Raw genomic sequence first — 17,205 nt, forward strand, 5'->3', positions numbered from 1 at the left:
AAAAAATTGACAAAATAAATAGTTGGTTCTTTGAAAAAATAAACAAAATTGATAAACCCTTAGCCACTCTAACAAAGAGAAGACGAGAGAAAACCCAAATCACCAAAATTCGGAATGAACAAGGAAATATCACAACAGACACGATTGAAATACAAAACATAATTAGAAGCTATTTTGAAAATCTATATTCTAACCAAATAGAAAATTTCGAAGACATCAACAGGTTTCTAGAGAGATATGAATTGCCTAAATTGAACGAGGAGGACATACAAAATTTAAATAGATCAATTTCAAGTAATGAAGTAGAAGAGGTCATCAAAAGCCTACCAACAAAGAAAAGTCCAGGACCAGATGGGTTCTCAGCCGAGTTCTACAAAATCTTTAAAGAAGAGCTCATTCCAATACTTCTCAAAGTATTCCATGAAATAGAAGAGGAGGGTACCCTCCCAAACTCATTCTATGAAACCAATATTACCCTGATACCCAAGCCAGACAGAGATAAATCGAGGAAAGAAAATTTCAGACCGATATCATTAATGAACATTGACGTAAAATTCTCAATAAAATTTTAGCAAATCGCATACAAAAATATATTTAAAAGATAGTGCACCACGATCAAGTGGGTTTTATCCCAGGGATGCAAGGTTGGTTCAACATCCAGAAATCAATAAATGTAATTCACCATATCAATAGGCTTAAAGTCAAGAACCACATGATTATTTCAATAGATGCAGAAAAAGCATTTGATAAAATACAACACCCCTTCATGCTCAAAACACTAGAAAAAATAGGAATAGTGGGAACATTCCTTAACATTGTAAAGGCCATCTATGCTAAGCCCATGGCTAATATCATTCTAAACGGTGAAAAACTGAAAGCATTCCCCCTAAAAACTGGAACAAGACAGGGATGCCCTCTTTCACCACTCCTATTCAATATTGTTCTTGAGACTCTAGCCAGAGCAATTAGACAGACCAAGGAAATTAAAGGAATACGAATAGGAAAAGAAGAACTCAAACTATCCCTATTTGCGGATGATATGATTATATACTTAGAGGAACCAGGAAATTCCACCAGAAAACTGTTAGAACTCATAAGTGAATTCAGTAAAGTGGCAGGTTACAAGATCAATGCTCATAAATCCAATGCATTTTTATACATAAGTGAGGAATCCTCAGAAAGAGAAATTATGAAAACTACCCCATTCACCATAGCATCGAAAAAAATAAAATACTTGGGAATCAATCTCACAAAAGAGGTAAAATACCTCTACAATGAGAACTACAGAACACTAAAGAAAGAAATTGAAGAAAACCTTAGAAGATGGAAAGATCTCCCATGTTCTTGGACAGGCCGAATTAATATTGTCAAAATGGCCATACTACCAAAAGTGCTATACAGATTCAATGCAATCCCAATTAAAATCCCAATGATGTACCTTACAGAAATAGAGCAAGCAATCATGAAATTCATCTGGAAGAATAAGAAACCCAGAATAGCTAAAGCAATCCTTCGCAGGAAAAATGAAGCAGGGGGTATCGCAATACCCGAACTTCAACTTTATTACAAAGCAATAGTAACAAAGACGGCATGGTACTGGTACCAAAATAGACAGGTAGATCAATGGTACAGAATAGAGGACACAGACACAAACCCAAATAAATACAACTTTCTAATACTAGACAAAGGCGCCAAAAATATGCAATGGAGAAAAGATAGCCTCTTCAACAAATGGTGCTGGGAGAATTGGAAATCCATATGCAACAGAATGAAACTAAACCCATATCTCTCACCCTGCACAAAACTCAACTCAAAATGGATTAAGGACCTTGGAATCAGACCAGAGACTCTGCAGAGTATAGAAGAAAAAGTAGGTCCCGATCTTCAACATGTCGGCCTAGGACCAGACTTCCTCAACAGGACTCCCATAGCACAAGAAATAAAAGCAAGAATCAATAACTGGGATAGATTCAAACTAAAAAGCTTTCTCTCAGCAAAGGAAACTATCAGTAATGTGAAGAAAGAGCCTACAGAGTGGGAGAATATCTTTGCCAATCATACTTCAGATAGAGCACTAATCTCCAGAATCTATAAAGAACTCAAAAAACTCTACACCAAGAATACAAATAATCCAATCGACAAATGGGCTAAGGAAATGAACAGACACTTCACAGAAGAAGATGTACAAGCAATCAATAAACATATGAAAAAATGTTCAACATCTCTAGTAATAAGAGAAATGCAAATCAAAACCACCCTAAGATTCCATCTCACCCCAATTAGAATGGCGATTATCAAAAATACAAGCAACAGGTGTTGGCGAGGATGTGGGGAGAAAGGTACACTCATACATTGCTGGTGGGGCTGCAAATTAGTGCAGCCACTCTGGAAAGCAGTGTGGAGATTCCTTAGAAAACTTGGAATGGACCCTCCATTTGACCCAGCTATCCCACTCCTTGGCCTATACCCAAAGGATCTAAAATCAGCATACTACAGAGATACAGCCACATCAATGTTCATAGCTGCTCAATTCACAATAGCCAGACTATGGAACCAACCTAGATGCCCTTCAATTGACGAGTGGATAAAGAAACTGTTGTATATATACACAATGGAATATTACTCAGCCATAAAGAATGATAAAATTATGGCATTTGCAGGCAAATGGATGAAATTGGAGAATATCATGCTAAGTGAGATAAGCCAATCTCAAAAAGACAAGGGACGAATGATATCGCTAATAAGTGGAGGATGACACAAAATGGGGGGGAGGGAAGGGTTAGTGTTAGGGTTAGAGTTAGGGTTAGGGAGGGGGGCAAGTATGGAGGAAGAAAGTACTGTATAGAGGGTAAAGAGGGGTGGGAGGGGTGGGGGGAAGGGGAAAATATAACAGAATGAATCAAACAACATTACTGTATGTGGATTTATGATTACACAAATGGTATGCCTTTGCGCCATGTACAAACAGAGAGGCAACATGTATCCCATTTGTTTACAATAAAATAAAAAAAATAAATAAATAAATCTTACACTTTAAAGACTTGTATACTTGGGAGATAAGAATACAATTAGTACATGAAGAAGCTAGCAATGGCATCACAATTTCCCTGATGTTTTTGTATTGCCTAAGTTTAGTTTTTAAAGAAAAATTTTGAATCTGGAGTGTCAAGTAATACTTAAAATAACAATTGTTTTTAACCAGAATTGTACAAACCTTAATTTCTTTAGAGTGGTTTTTCTAAATAATAAAACTTAAGAGACACAAGAAATTGTTTTGTTGGAATGAAAGTGATTAATGTGTTAAGAAATCCTTAGTGCTTTAACATAAGAGGGTTAAACTGGTTTATATCAGTACGTTAATATTTGACCTTAGGGAAAAAACCGTGAATACTTTTAACTGACTATGCTAATTATATATACAACCAACATAATTACATACTTTTTGAAATTTCCCCTTCACAAGCCCTTTGCAACTTATTACACTTTAATAAGATGAAATACTTTTATGTTATTTACAATACTCTAATTGAAACATAGATGAAGTTTTTGGACCCTTTGCATTTAGAATTATACCTGTTAGAACTTTAACTCTTAGTAACCTTGTTATCAATGGAGACACAGAAAAGCAATCTTAAAACTTTTTTATTAACCAATTTATGAAAACACGTTCAATGTTTAAATATATTTCCTTACGGACTTTAAGAGATTAAGAGTATTTGATTTTATATTTAGCAATTGATGTTTTAGCACTTTAACTTTGTAAATTAATAAGATGTATCCTTTAACAAACGAATTTATGAAGATTAATTCCATTTATGTTAAATCTAATTTACTTCTTTTTAATTAAAACCAAATGTAGTTAACAGTATTAATCATCTTTTTCCTGTTGAATAAAATTGTTTAGAAGCAATGGATATTACACTTTAGATATTTCGTAGAAACTAATACTTTACTGTCAGACCAGCTAGAAAACTTGTGAGTTAGTAATGTTAAAGATATCTTTACTTTTATTATCTATTTACTCATTTGAAGCTGACTTTGGTTTTAAGTCATGTAAATTTAAAAAAGAATTGATCCATTTCTTATATTAATTTTAATTTATGAGCACTCATTTATCTATATTCCAATTTTAATACATGCTCAACACATGCAGACACAATAGTACCAAATACAAGTGTCCACACATACACAAAACAGACCAATAACTTTTTGCAAGTGGAATGCCACAGGTAGGAAGAAATGTTACAGATGTTTATTAAAGCCTCTGTTAGATTTAACCTGTTAGAAATTAAAATAGAGCCAATCAGACTTTTATATCATGACTTAAATTTAGAGCAGGCCTATGCAAATGCAAATGTCAGGTACAAGATTCAACAACCATGAGGACACTGAAATAAAAGATTTTAGATTGCCGGCTCTTTTCCTGATGGTTATCAGGCCTACTCCCAGCACCACCATCCCTAGAACAATTGGCCTTGGAACAATGACAGAGTGTAAAAAAGCCTTCATAGTTAGATAAAACAAATTTAATTAGAAAAATACATTAATTTAGGTATGCAAGGTCAAATGTAAATTTACCATGAAATTATGAGCTCAAAAATATAGAATCTTAAACAGGAGTTCTTGAAAGAAGGAAAAAAGATTACATGGCCACAATTTCTAAAGGAGAAAGCAGAACATTGTTACTGAACAGGACTGCACTCTTGGCTTAGATTAGAGTCAGTTCAGGTATTTAAATAATGTGGGAGCCTGTAAAATACTCAGAAAAGGTTTTTAAGAAAAGGAAAACTTTAGCATTCAGCATCTTTCCATTTTTTTCTCCTGATATTGTAGTATTAGGGGGCAGGTTATTAATAGCCAGTTAAGCTAGAGCAAAAATTCAGATTTAAATAAATACAGCAGCTTTTTTTTTCTTAGCCAGTCAAGTCAGAAACAGCTTGAATTTAAAATGGACATGTTTTTCCTGTGGTCTTAAATCTTTTAGAATCCTTCAAAAGCATTGTGCTGTCATTTATACTTTGTCCAGAGAGACTGCAAAACTTCTCTTAAGACTGTGACCAGAATTGTATTAACTTTTTTCCCCCTCACTCCTGCCTCCCCCAGCTGCTCTCAGAAGATAAAGACTGCAGCTTTGGAGGTAGCAGAAGACTGCAGGCCACAGAGTCCAGTAGCATCTTCAATGTCAGAAATAAGGCCACAAGTCAAATATTCCATGCTTCTATAAGATGGATCAAGACAATTTCATATTAAGGGTCACAAAGTAAAAGTTTTCATGGAAGCTGCATATCCAACATGCAGCTCTTTACCAAATCTCTCCCCAGTTTTTAAATCCACAGTTCCCTCCTCCAGAAACCAAGGATAAGTTTCAGTAACAAGTTCTAAAAACTATACCAACAGTGCTTATTTTTATGGCACTGCCCTGGGATTTAAGCATAATCTTAAGCACTAACATAGAACTCTCTTTTCTTTAGTTTCAGAATGACCCATATTTATACTGGGCTACATATGAACTCACTCCTCCCCTTCCTTTAATTGACGTGCATCTCTTTTTGAGGAGTCATCTTAATAAAATGCGAGTTCCCATGAGTATTTGGGTCCTTGTTCCAGGCGCCAACTGCCAAGTTCCGTGTGGCATTTATTCAGTTTCCTGAATGGGGCAGTGAGAGGATTGGAAGTAAGATAAACAAACAAAAAATATAGAGAAAGCAGGACTAGGTGGACCAACCAAACTCCTGATGAGAGAGACACTGGACATGAGCAGGTTCTATGTTTATGATGTAGGTTTAACATCAAAGGGATTCGTTGTAAGAAAGTAACTTTAAAAAAACAGAACAAAGGTCAAAAGTTTGAACAGCCCAATTACAGTCATCAGCTAGTGCCCTCAATTCTCCACCCCCACGTGACTGGCATTTGAACCTTAGGTCATGAACTGATAAACTCCATGGTAACCACAGAATTCCTCTTTGAACAGGGTGTCACCGTACAACTGGCTGGTTTTCTTGGCACCTTTGCACTGAGAAATTCCCAAGAGAGGTGTCATCTCTGTCTCTGGGCAGTTCACAGATCATAATTCATTCACAACTTTGGACATGGAGATTCCTCAGAAAACTTGGAATGGAACCACCATTTGACCCAGCTATCTCACTCCTCAGTTTATACCCAAAGGACTTAAAATCAGCACACTACAGTGATGCAGCCACATCAATGTTTATAGCAGCTTAATTCACAAGTTTAGCTAAACTATGGCACCAACTTAGGTGCCCTTGAATATATGAATGGATAAACAAAATGTGGTATATATACACGACAGAATGTTACTCATCCATTAAGAAGAATGAAATTATGGCATTTGCTGGTAAATTGATGGAACTGGAGAATATCCTTTCCTCCTTTCTTTCATTTCTTCCTGACTCTCTTCCTTCCATTCTCTGTTTATATTTTTCTTTTGACATTTGTTTTTGTACATGTTGTGCCTTGTTTTTGGAATTTTATTTTCCTCTTTTTCTTCCTTTCACCTGGAAAATCCTGACTCCATCTTCAGGAATCGGGTTAGACATTAAGTTTTCATGCACAGCCTCCTCTGTCCCCCTAGGAACACTTACATACATATTGCCATGAGCAGGCCCCTCTGTACACATATCCTTTCTGGGGCAATATCTGTTTTAATCATCTCTCTTCTGCTATAATGCCATTCCTTTGAGGAAAGCAAACCTGCCTTCACCATTGCATTATTAGTGTCTAGTGCTGTGACCGGGACAAAGGAGATAGAAAAAGTATGTTTAGAATGAAACATGGTATCAAGAAAATCACCTCATTATTATAATTATTTATGTGTATATTTGAGGAATGAACTTTTATATTTGTGTTCATTTACCCAATTAAGAATTTCAGAAAGTTTTGTATGCTCTTATACATTTTAGAGGTGGTATCTAAAATTTTTAATCATACATTAAAATAATTTTTAAGAAATTCAGTTTTCAATAATTGTAGATATTGACATTTTGAAATAAAACTATTATATCATTCTTAAAATGTATATAAGTAAAATATAAATTTCATAGTGATTTTTTAAAAAATAAATGAATAAGCTCATTTGTAAAATTAGGAATTTTACCTTGGTCCTTGTTCCTCTTCCTTTCTTCCTTATTAATCAATTTTTTTATTTCATTGACACATTAAAATGATACAAAATACTGAGATTCATTGTTAATGAGTTTGTGTATACTCATAAAAATTTGGTTAGCTTCATTATCCATTTCCTTTTTCTTTTTGAAATTATATTCCCTATCCTTTTCCCTCAAAAATTTCTTACTGTAATACATTAGTTTAACTAAATATGTTGTTGATTATATTTTATTGGTTGCAGAGAATAGAATAATCAATAAAGTATTTAAGTATTATAACATACTGCACATGTATATATTGTATTTTTGTCTACTGAATTTTAAATATATTCACATGCAATAAATTAATTCAATGCATGCATAATGTATATACTTTACTTATATATCCTTACATATATAGTGTATCTATATTATACTTACACATATATTATGTTTTTAATGTTTTATTTGAATCCATTTTCCAGACAATGACACTTTCATACAAAGTATGTATTTACATTTTTATCAAAACAACATATGTTGAAAGGTTTATGTTATTAAGTATAAACATAAATTTTATCAAAAGCTTGTTTTTTAAATGTAAACACATAAAGAGCATATATATGTATATTATTGTGTTTAAAGGTTTTTGCTGATTATTATATTTCTTTGGAACCAATATAGCATAATCAAAAATTCTTTTTAGTGATTCATTGGCTGGCAGCTTAATTATGAGCCCCTTAAAAATTCTTGAAGGCAAATAATTAGAAACCACTTGATTTGCAAAATGATATGTTATCTAGTTCATTTTTACCATTTACTTTCTCAGTTTCTGAGCAGAACAACAAGACTGTACTAAGGTATATCAAGTGAGCATAAATTTTCGATTTTATTTTATGTAGAAGCACCAGACTCAACCTGTTGTATAGAAGAAATGATTGGGAAAAATTAAATTACAGTTACTTAAATAAATTTTCTTGAAATGGGATTCTATCAAAATGTTACTGCCTTATCATATTTTGAATACATATAAAATTAAATCACTGAAACTGCAAATTTAGGTAATTTTGCTCATGAAAAATATTTACTCTGCCTTGCAAAGCCATTCTCTTTATTAAAACAATCTGCCAAATCAAACCTGATTTCTGTCAAGAATAATCTGGCTTAATTTTTCAATTCTAATATAAATTCTATGAACAAGTGATTTGGAGACTGAGCTCTCATTTCTGAGACAGGTTTTCTTGTGATGAGTTTGCTTCTGTATGAAGCAGCGTCTCCCCACTTCAGTGTGTCCCCACTCCTGCCTTTGCTCTCCTGGAACTCTCCCTCAGAAGCAATGCACTCTTTGATGATCGCTGAGAAATGGCAGAGGTGAGGTTATTAAATGAAAATTGCTATCACTCCCACACTGCTCTCTAATATCTAAATTGAAGAAATTGCCATGTGAACAAAAATAGAAAGTTCCTAAGGCCATTCTCTATCCTTAACAGAAATAAACACAAGAGAGCAAAAGGCACTGAGATTTCTTTTTTTTTTTTTTTTTTTTGGTTTTCTTCTTAGTCCATCTCTGAATTTTCTAATTTTTCAAAAATAAACACCTATCATATCTACTATGATGTGCCAGGAAATCACAAAGGGTGACTTTTAACATTTAATAATGGTGCAATTTTTTTCCCAAATATTAAGGGAAAATTTGGGTTCTATGGCATTATACAAACCAAACATCTTTAGAAATTATTGACATCTGATTGAAATCTCAGGTTTTTAACTATGGTTCAAACACCCATCAGATTAAAACAGCTAAATGCAAATGTTGATTCCTGGTGAGATTAGTCTAAGTTTGCGAAAGGTTGTTTTGTAAATGTTCTTCCCATTAAAATGTGTGACTCAGCTGTGCCTTTGCAAAGAGCTATGATTTACATGTGTCAATACTGCCCATTCTTCGTCTTTTAGATCCCATTGAGCAAGTAAGTGAGCAAATGGCAATTTAGGGAGCTCTTGGAGGTATCAAAATCAGTCTGATTAAGCAGTTTTGAGAAAATGGGTTCCCTCTGTGTAAAATCAATATGGTACAACAAAATTGGGAATATTTTGTGTTTAAAATGAGAAAAGGAAATATTTTAGTATCTTTAATGATGCTATGTGTATTAAATGAAACCAGTGAAGATTTTGTTAATGTGAGTTTGACTAAAAAGAAGAAAATAAGTGAAATGACATTTTAACCAAGTATTTTTTCAGGTAAAATACCAAAGACTTTAAAAATATGATTTCATCTATTGCCAATAGCAATAAAAGGAAGAAGTTATTGCCCCCTTATAGATGAGGGAACTGAAACTTAGGAAAGTTAAGTTTAAAAAGTGGTTTAAAGTCAACCAAATAGAAATTAAGAGAGGCAAAGTTTAAACTACAGGTGACACTCCAGTGCCCATGTTTTGCCAATTATGCCATCGTTAACTATGAATACCACTGATTGGGTGGGGTGGTTATCCATGAAAGACAGAATAATGCTTCTCCAAAATATCACGTCATTAAAATAGATGACTCTATGTGGTAGAATGGCCAAAAAGATCTCCAATTTCAGTGGTCTGTACTCGGAGGGATGGAAAGGAATATATGGATGGCATCCAAGAAGAAAAAATGATAAATAAGTAATTTCAAACAAGGGTATTCAAATCAGCAGGCGATGACACCGAAAATATATACAGAAAAACTTAGAAACGATAAAATTGCTAATCAGTCTTTAGTAAACTCAGCAGGCAATAAGTTCCGAAGAACTGCTAATGAATTATTAAACTGAAATGTGGCCCTGGATTAAGATAAAAAGGAGCTGGAAAATGACATCTTTGAGATGATAGGAAACAAATGTGACAATCAGCAACTCTGAAAATATTGTGAGGATGTTAAGGGGGTGCTCTCTGCTTCATATGTTTCTACATCAATTATGCATTTTTAAGTAAACTTAAAGAGGTTCCTAATTAAGCTCCCTGTGCAGCTGTCAGAGCACGTTTTTCTTTATTTAGTACCAAGTTTAAAGTCTGTGATAAAACCTCCATGATTGCAAATACCAAATGAAAGAGCAAATGAATTAAAGATGTGCCCAAGATTCTGAACACAATCCAGATAGCTTCTGAGTTGAGTTGTCTCCACTATCTTGAACAGCTCAATTTGGAATTTTCCACTATCTTGTCATCCTTCCTTTACTTCCACGTGGATGTGTCCCTGTAGATATGGTTCAATTGTAGATGAGTTTAATAAGGTGGAATTCTTAAACCACCAAGAAGGTTTGCTACACTCTGGGGAATGATAGGACAGATGCTTGGAACAGAGAGGTTGGGAGAAGTTGTCTATCAGCTCTGACTCTTGGTGCTGATTCAGGAAGCCAGCAGTCCTGAGAACCTATAGAAGGAAGAAAACTGTACTTCATCTATGATTTCTCCCTTAATAGGTCAAGAGCCATTGTGTTAGAATCAGACTACAGAGCTTTGCTTTATGTTCTGGGCATGAGAAAATGATAAGCAGAAAATCAAGTAAGCCGTTCTGAAAGAGGATGGCTGAGAGAAAGTCAGAAAGACAGGAGATCAGAGGGATTTTATGAAAACCGAGGCAGGCAGGAAGTGTTTTGAAAAGATTCTGCTAAAGTTTGGTCAGTAGAAAAATCCAATATGAGGGAGAACTTGAGATCACTGGGATGGTACTCTGCTTACTCATTCACATTTGATAAAGTGTTACCAGGCAAAAGGACAGTGTGAGAGGTTGGAAGAGGTATATGAATGAATTAGTGTTGCTGATTAATGATCTCTGAAGAAGAATGTTCAGGAAATCCAGGAAGCCACCAGTGAGCACGAGTGATCAGAGGCTCAGTGACCTGGCAGAGTTCCACAGTCAGAACCATAACAGAGCTGCAGTAGCAGTGTCTGCACCAAACTACCAGGATCTGGTAGTCACCGCTAGGGGAGACCAACAGGGTAGACTTAGTCACAAAGAGGCTGATAAGCTAGAGAGCAATGTGATGAAGCATTTTAACCAGGGATAAAAGACCCAGAGAATACCACATGGAATGGGGGCCCCTTGCACCACTACTGAGAAGAGAATTGATTATCTTTGGGAAGAAGATGCCATCTTAAGTTGGGGGAGGCATGAACTATTAGCATCACCCAGTTACTCCAAATAAGACTTAGACTTGTAACTGGCAAGCTTTAGTGGTCTCCTGGTGTCACCCGACCAGAACCCCAGAAGCACAGGGCATAAAGAAGCAAGTTTTGTTTTAGTTTAATCAGGAGTGTAAACTTTCCCTTCTGTGAGAGACTGGAGTTATGTAACCAAGGGCTCTTTGCAAAGGCCATCTTCCTTCTAGCTCAGTTACTCCACTATCTTCAGGATGTCCCAACTTTCCTCATGCCCAAGATGGTGGCATTGGTTATCAAAGAGAAGCTTGGAGAAAAGAAAGAAGAAGTGAAATTTATCCGATTTTCTTTCTTAAAGGAAGTCTCTTAGGAATTGCCTAGGGTGGAGTCACTAATGCTCCACTCGCTAGAGTTACTAATTAAATAAATAAAGTTACTAAATTAATAAAGTTACTAATTAGCTTTGTGACCACATGTAGTTTCCAAGGATGCTGGAAAATGTAGGATTTTTTTTTTTTGTTTTTTGACTCTCTGTGACTAGCTAAAAGTTCTGTTTCAGAATAAAGCGAGAAGACATGTTGGTAGAAAATTAAGAACTATGCCGTAGGGTCCGAATGTGAGAATGTATGAAGAGAGGTGATGACAGATGTATAGGCCACTTTGTGATTCATTATTATTTCAGAGTTTCTCTCATTTGTCAGTAGATGGCAAGGAACTATATATAACAGCAATTTTAGCGCATCTTTTGTCACTCTAGATATGCCAAAGAGGAATTAGCAGAGTTGTGTTCCCTTCGGTTGACTAAACATCACTCAAAGTCTGTCTTTCAGTTTGATGTTTTTTCGGTGTTCAACATAGAAGAAGCTATTTAGTGTCATTATCTGCATCTTCAATTTATTTAATTTTGCTTTGTTTTTAATGTTCCTCTTCAGTCTTTTTTCTTATTCCTCTCAACTTTAAAGGAAGCAATCACACATAATTTTTCCTTAATTCACTCCTTCTAAGCTACTAATTTTTCTTCTCTTCTTATCTGAAATTCTTCTAAGAGTGGTCTTCGTTTTGTTCCCTGCAACCTGTCAGTCTCTGTCTTCAATCTAAAAAAGACTCTTCTTTCTTAAAAAAAAAAAAAAAAAAAAAAAAAAGTAAATTTATTGAGCCATGACTTCACAACTTTTAAATACTTCTTTTGAGTTAAAATATTTTATAACTTAACTGGTGACAAAGAAAAGACATGACCTGTTTTGAATGTATCAGTCAATGGTATTTGTAGGAAAGTGATGAAGTTATACAACCATAACCGTTGATCAGTTTCAGAATGTTTCAATTATCCCAATAAGATTATCATGCAATTTGTTGTTGATTTGTATTTGCTTCTCCTCCTCACCCCAGGAACTTATGAATTTACTTTCTGATTCTATAGATCTGTGTTTTTGGTATATTTTATGTAAATTGAATCATGTAATATATGGTCTCTGGGTCTATCTTCTTTTACTGAGCTTGATGGGGTGTTTTGTGTTTCCTCCTTAATGTATCTTGTGTCAGTACTTCATTCCTGTCCATTGTCAAACAATATTCCATTGTGTAACACCGCAGTTGTCTATTCCTTCTGCAGTCAATGAATATGTATGTGGTTTCCAATTTGGGTCTATTATGAATAATGTTGCAAAGAATATTTGTGTCTTAACCTTTCTGTGGGCATATGTTTTCAAATCTCTAGAGCAGATACCTCAGATAATTCTGGGTTATATAGTAGATTTATGTTTAATATTTTGAGGAGATTCTGAACTGGTTTTTCCAAAGTGTCTGTGCTGTGTTAGTCTGCTTGGGCTACCTCAATCACAGACTTGGTGGCTTAAACAACAGAGACTTATTTTCTCATCATTTCAGAGGTAGAAGTCTAAGATCAAAGTAAGAGCTGGTGTGGCCTCTTCTGAGGCCTCCCACCCTTGGTTTGCAGATGGCCGTGTTCTCTCTGTCTTCACAAGGCTATTTCTCTGTGTGCATGTGCTCCTGCTTTTTTCCTCTGTGTCCAAATTGCCACTTCTTATAAGGATACCTGGCATCTTGCATTAGAACCCACCCATTGTATCTTAACCACCCACTGCCTTAAAGGCCTCATCTCCAACTATAAATACAACCTGATGCATTAGGGGTCAGGGCTCCAACATACGAATTTTGAGCATAACAATTCAATTAGAACAGTGTCTATGCCCTTTAAAATTTTACTAGAATTAGATTTCTAGCAAATGTATCCACATTCTTGGTAACATTTGTTCCTGTCTTTCTTTTTATTACAGTAATTCTAGTGGGTGTGATTTGCTATCTTGTGATTTTAAGTTGCACTTCTCTAATAACAAATGATGTTGAATACCTTTTTATATGCCCATTGTATGTCTTCTTTGATGAAATGTTTACTCAAATCCTTTGCTCACTTTTTTCATTTGAGTATTTGTCCAGGAAAGCTGTATAATCACTTCTAGTCTCTCTCTGAATTGCCTATAATGACAAAGAAACACCTTGAAGAGTAAGGAAGCCACTAGGATACACAAAGTACTTTTAACACTTCAAAGACATGAACATCACATTCTAAGGTTCTGCAAATATGGTTCTGATTACTAATTAACCAGCATTTCCTCCTGTCTCCAAACATTTGGTTTCTGAGCCACCAAGTGGGGTCTGAGTCTTGATATCCTGAAGCACTCTTTCAGCATGGAAATAGTCTGCTGCTTAAGAACATGCTGCCTTTCCTTAATTTCCATCATAATTCATGTATGATAATTACCACTTTAACCTGTCAAAACTGACCTCCTGCCAGGGATAGACCCTGGAAGCTGGGATGTCCATTTGCCTGATCTTAGCACATGCTTGTTTGGTATGCAGTGTTGGACGGTATCTGTTTTTCAAAACGTTAACTACTAATTGATTGCTAGTAACCAAAATTTAAAGAAGAGATTAAAAACTGACCTCATGCTGACATGTATTAATCGACTGAATGTGTGTAATTTCTCCTTCAGTGGTTCCTTCCCCTTTCCATTAGGTTCCTGGCAACATCACTGCCATTTGTCTCTAGTCTAGTCTTCTTGTTTTCATTATAATGTAGTTAAGATAAAAATGAGCTCATCCATCCATCCAGGGTTCTGAATTTGAATTCTATAGGCATCAACATTTGCCACTCACAGTCTCAACATCCTGACCTTGGGGCAAAGTCAGTTGTACCCCTTGGGTCTCTGAGCAGTCTCCCAAATAATTTCCCAAATAATTTCTCAAATAATAACATGTTCAAGAAAATATACTATTGTGAAGCTCACGATGGAAGGGGAATAAATAAATATATTGCAATAGTACATATATTATAATATGTGTATGTATATATATATATTTATAAATATTTATTTTGTGTTTAGTGCTGCATACTCATCACCAAGAAAAATGCCCAACATGTAGTAAACATTTGAATATTGCTCAATGGATGGCAAAATATAATTCGGCGACATTAGTTACTATGCTTCCTATTTTCAACCCATCATCATGTACTATCGAATTAGGCTAAATGATTCTGCCCACCTTTACCACCATGTCAATCCAAATTAGCACGTATCTTAATATGATGATGACAAGGCCTCTTAACAGATCCCAGCCTGAAGACTGGTCCTTCTCCACACTATTTTTCACAGGGAATCCAGGATGTAAAAATGTGATCCTTCCTGCTTCACTGCCACCCTGCCACCCATTACAGGTACTAGTTCTTTGCAGTAGAGTTGGCATAATGCATAAAAAATAATCTGTAGTATTATTTAATGGATGGAAAAAAACCCTCCTGATTCCTGGTGGAGAAACCCTGTTAGAGTTCTACTGACATTTGCTTATGGATCCATCACTTTTGTAGAAAGGACAAAAGAAACCACTACTTTTAAGCTCAGACTGTTAGTTCATATCCCTTGGAGACTTTTATAAAAGTTTGTTATAATTTTTGAAAATTTCAAAATTTATATGAATAATTCACTTAACACTTTAACCATTCATCTTTTTGACCCTTTTACCCATAATAATTTTTCTTCCATTCTAACAACAAACTCTTAGGGCCATAACCTAAAACTCTAACGCATTCCAAAATTCAAAATTTAAAGCATCCTATTTTCTCCTACATCTTGTAGTTCCAGCTACCATTAAAAAAAAAAATCTCACTTCAGCAATTGTGACTAATGAGCCCTCTCATTCTATAGATGGCCAACCTTTTACTCCTCCACACTTACAATTAAGTCTCCTTTTCCTTTTTCAGCCTTGAAGCGATGTCTACCATGTATAAATACCCATAAGAAATACTTTTCAAACGTTTTTTCCCTTCTGTTAGAATTTCCAGCAAAACCAAAATCCCAAAGAGACCTGATTATTGGCAACAATGTTTCATACGTAGGTAGCTAAGCATTATAGGAGAAAATTAAATGACCACAATGATTTGTATTAATTTTGATGGCTTCAGATCTTGAATGGACACTTGACAGTGCCTGGCAATCCTACTGTATTTCCTTTGTAATTTCTTACTTTTTACAGGTGAGCATTTTGCATTTAAAGGTGATCATTTTGCATCTTCTTTCTCCTTAAATTTCCAACATACCCCCCTTACAGTCAGCTGATAATCATTTTCATACTTTACTGAGAAAATGGGAGCATCCAGTTACGTTCTTTCCACTCTTCCCATTAACACTAGTACAACAGAGTATCTGCATGTACTCACCTATTCTGTTCTTGATCCAATAAACTGTGAATACATTTGTTCTTCATAATCCCTTCAGACTAGAAAATTATTCTAACCCTAACTTTTTTTTTAATTCCAGAGGCAATAAATTTAAATTAATTTTATAGCTGATTCTTTTTAGAATTTGCCATTCTATATCATTGTTCTATTTTCCTTCCTCATTGTTTTTTTAGGTTTAGGCATTAGGTAGATCTCTTTCTTGGTTGACTTCCTTTTTATGTTTAATAAATCTTCTGGTAGTTTGACAAAGAAGGAAAATTTGGAATTATAAAACTTTTAAAAATTTCTAGTAGATAGGAAAATTTAAAAATCTAATAGAAGAGTAGAAAAATAAAATTGAGGAAATCTTCAATAAATCCTAAATGGCAGGTTGATATAAAATTACAAAGATGCAAAATAAACAACTAATTCTAAGATATAAACAAGAGTCTAAGAAAGAAAAGAAAGTGACAGAAGAGGAAAGTAAGTAATAAAATCAAAAATTAAAAAAAAATTTCAGAACTCAATGACAGTAGGTTTCTGGTTTAAAGACTCACCAAATCTAAGACAGAAGGCAAAACATAATCAGAGTGGGAGAAAAATCTTTGCCACTAATTAAAGCACTAATTTCCAGAATGTATAAAAAACTCGACACCAAGAATACAAATAACCCAATCAATAAATGGGCTAAGGAAATGAACAGATACTTCACAGAAGAGGATCTACAAGCAATCAACAGATATATGAAAAAATGTTCAACATCTCTAGTAATAAGAGAAATGCAAATCAAAACTACCCTAAGATTCCATCTCACCCCAATTAGAATGAAGATTATCAAGAGTACAAGCAACAATAGGTGTTGGGGTGGATGTGGGGAAAAAGGTACACTTATACATTGCTGGTGGGGTTGCAAATTAGTGCAGTCACTCTGAAAAGCAGTGTGGTGATTCCTTAGAAAACTTGGAATGGAACCACCATTTGACCCAGCTATCCCACTCCTCGGTCTATACTCAGAGGACTTAAAATAAGCATACTAGAGTGATGCAGCCACATCAATGTTCATAGCTGCTCAATTCACAATAGCCAGATTGTGGAACCAACTTAGATGCTCCTCAATTGATGAATGGATAAAGAAACGGTGGTGTATATATACAATGAAATATTACTTAACCATAAAGAATAATAAAATTATGGCATTTGCAGGCAAATGGATGAAATTGGAGAATATCATGCTAAGTGAGAT

This window comes from Sciurus vulgaris (assembly GCF_902686455.1).
Source record: "Sciurus vulgaris genome assembly, chromosome: 5".
Taxonomy (NCBI): Eukaryota; Metazoa; Chordata; class Mammalia; order Rodentia; family Sciuridae; genus Sciurus; species Sciurus vulgaris.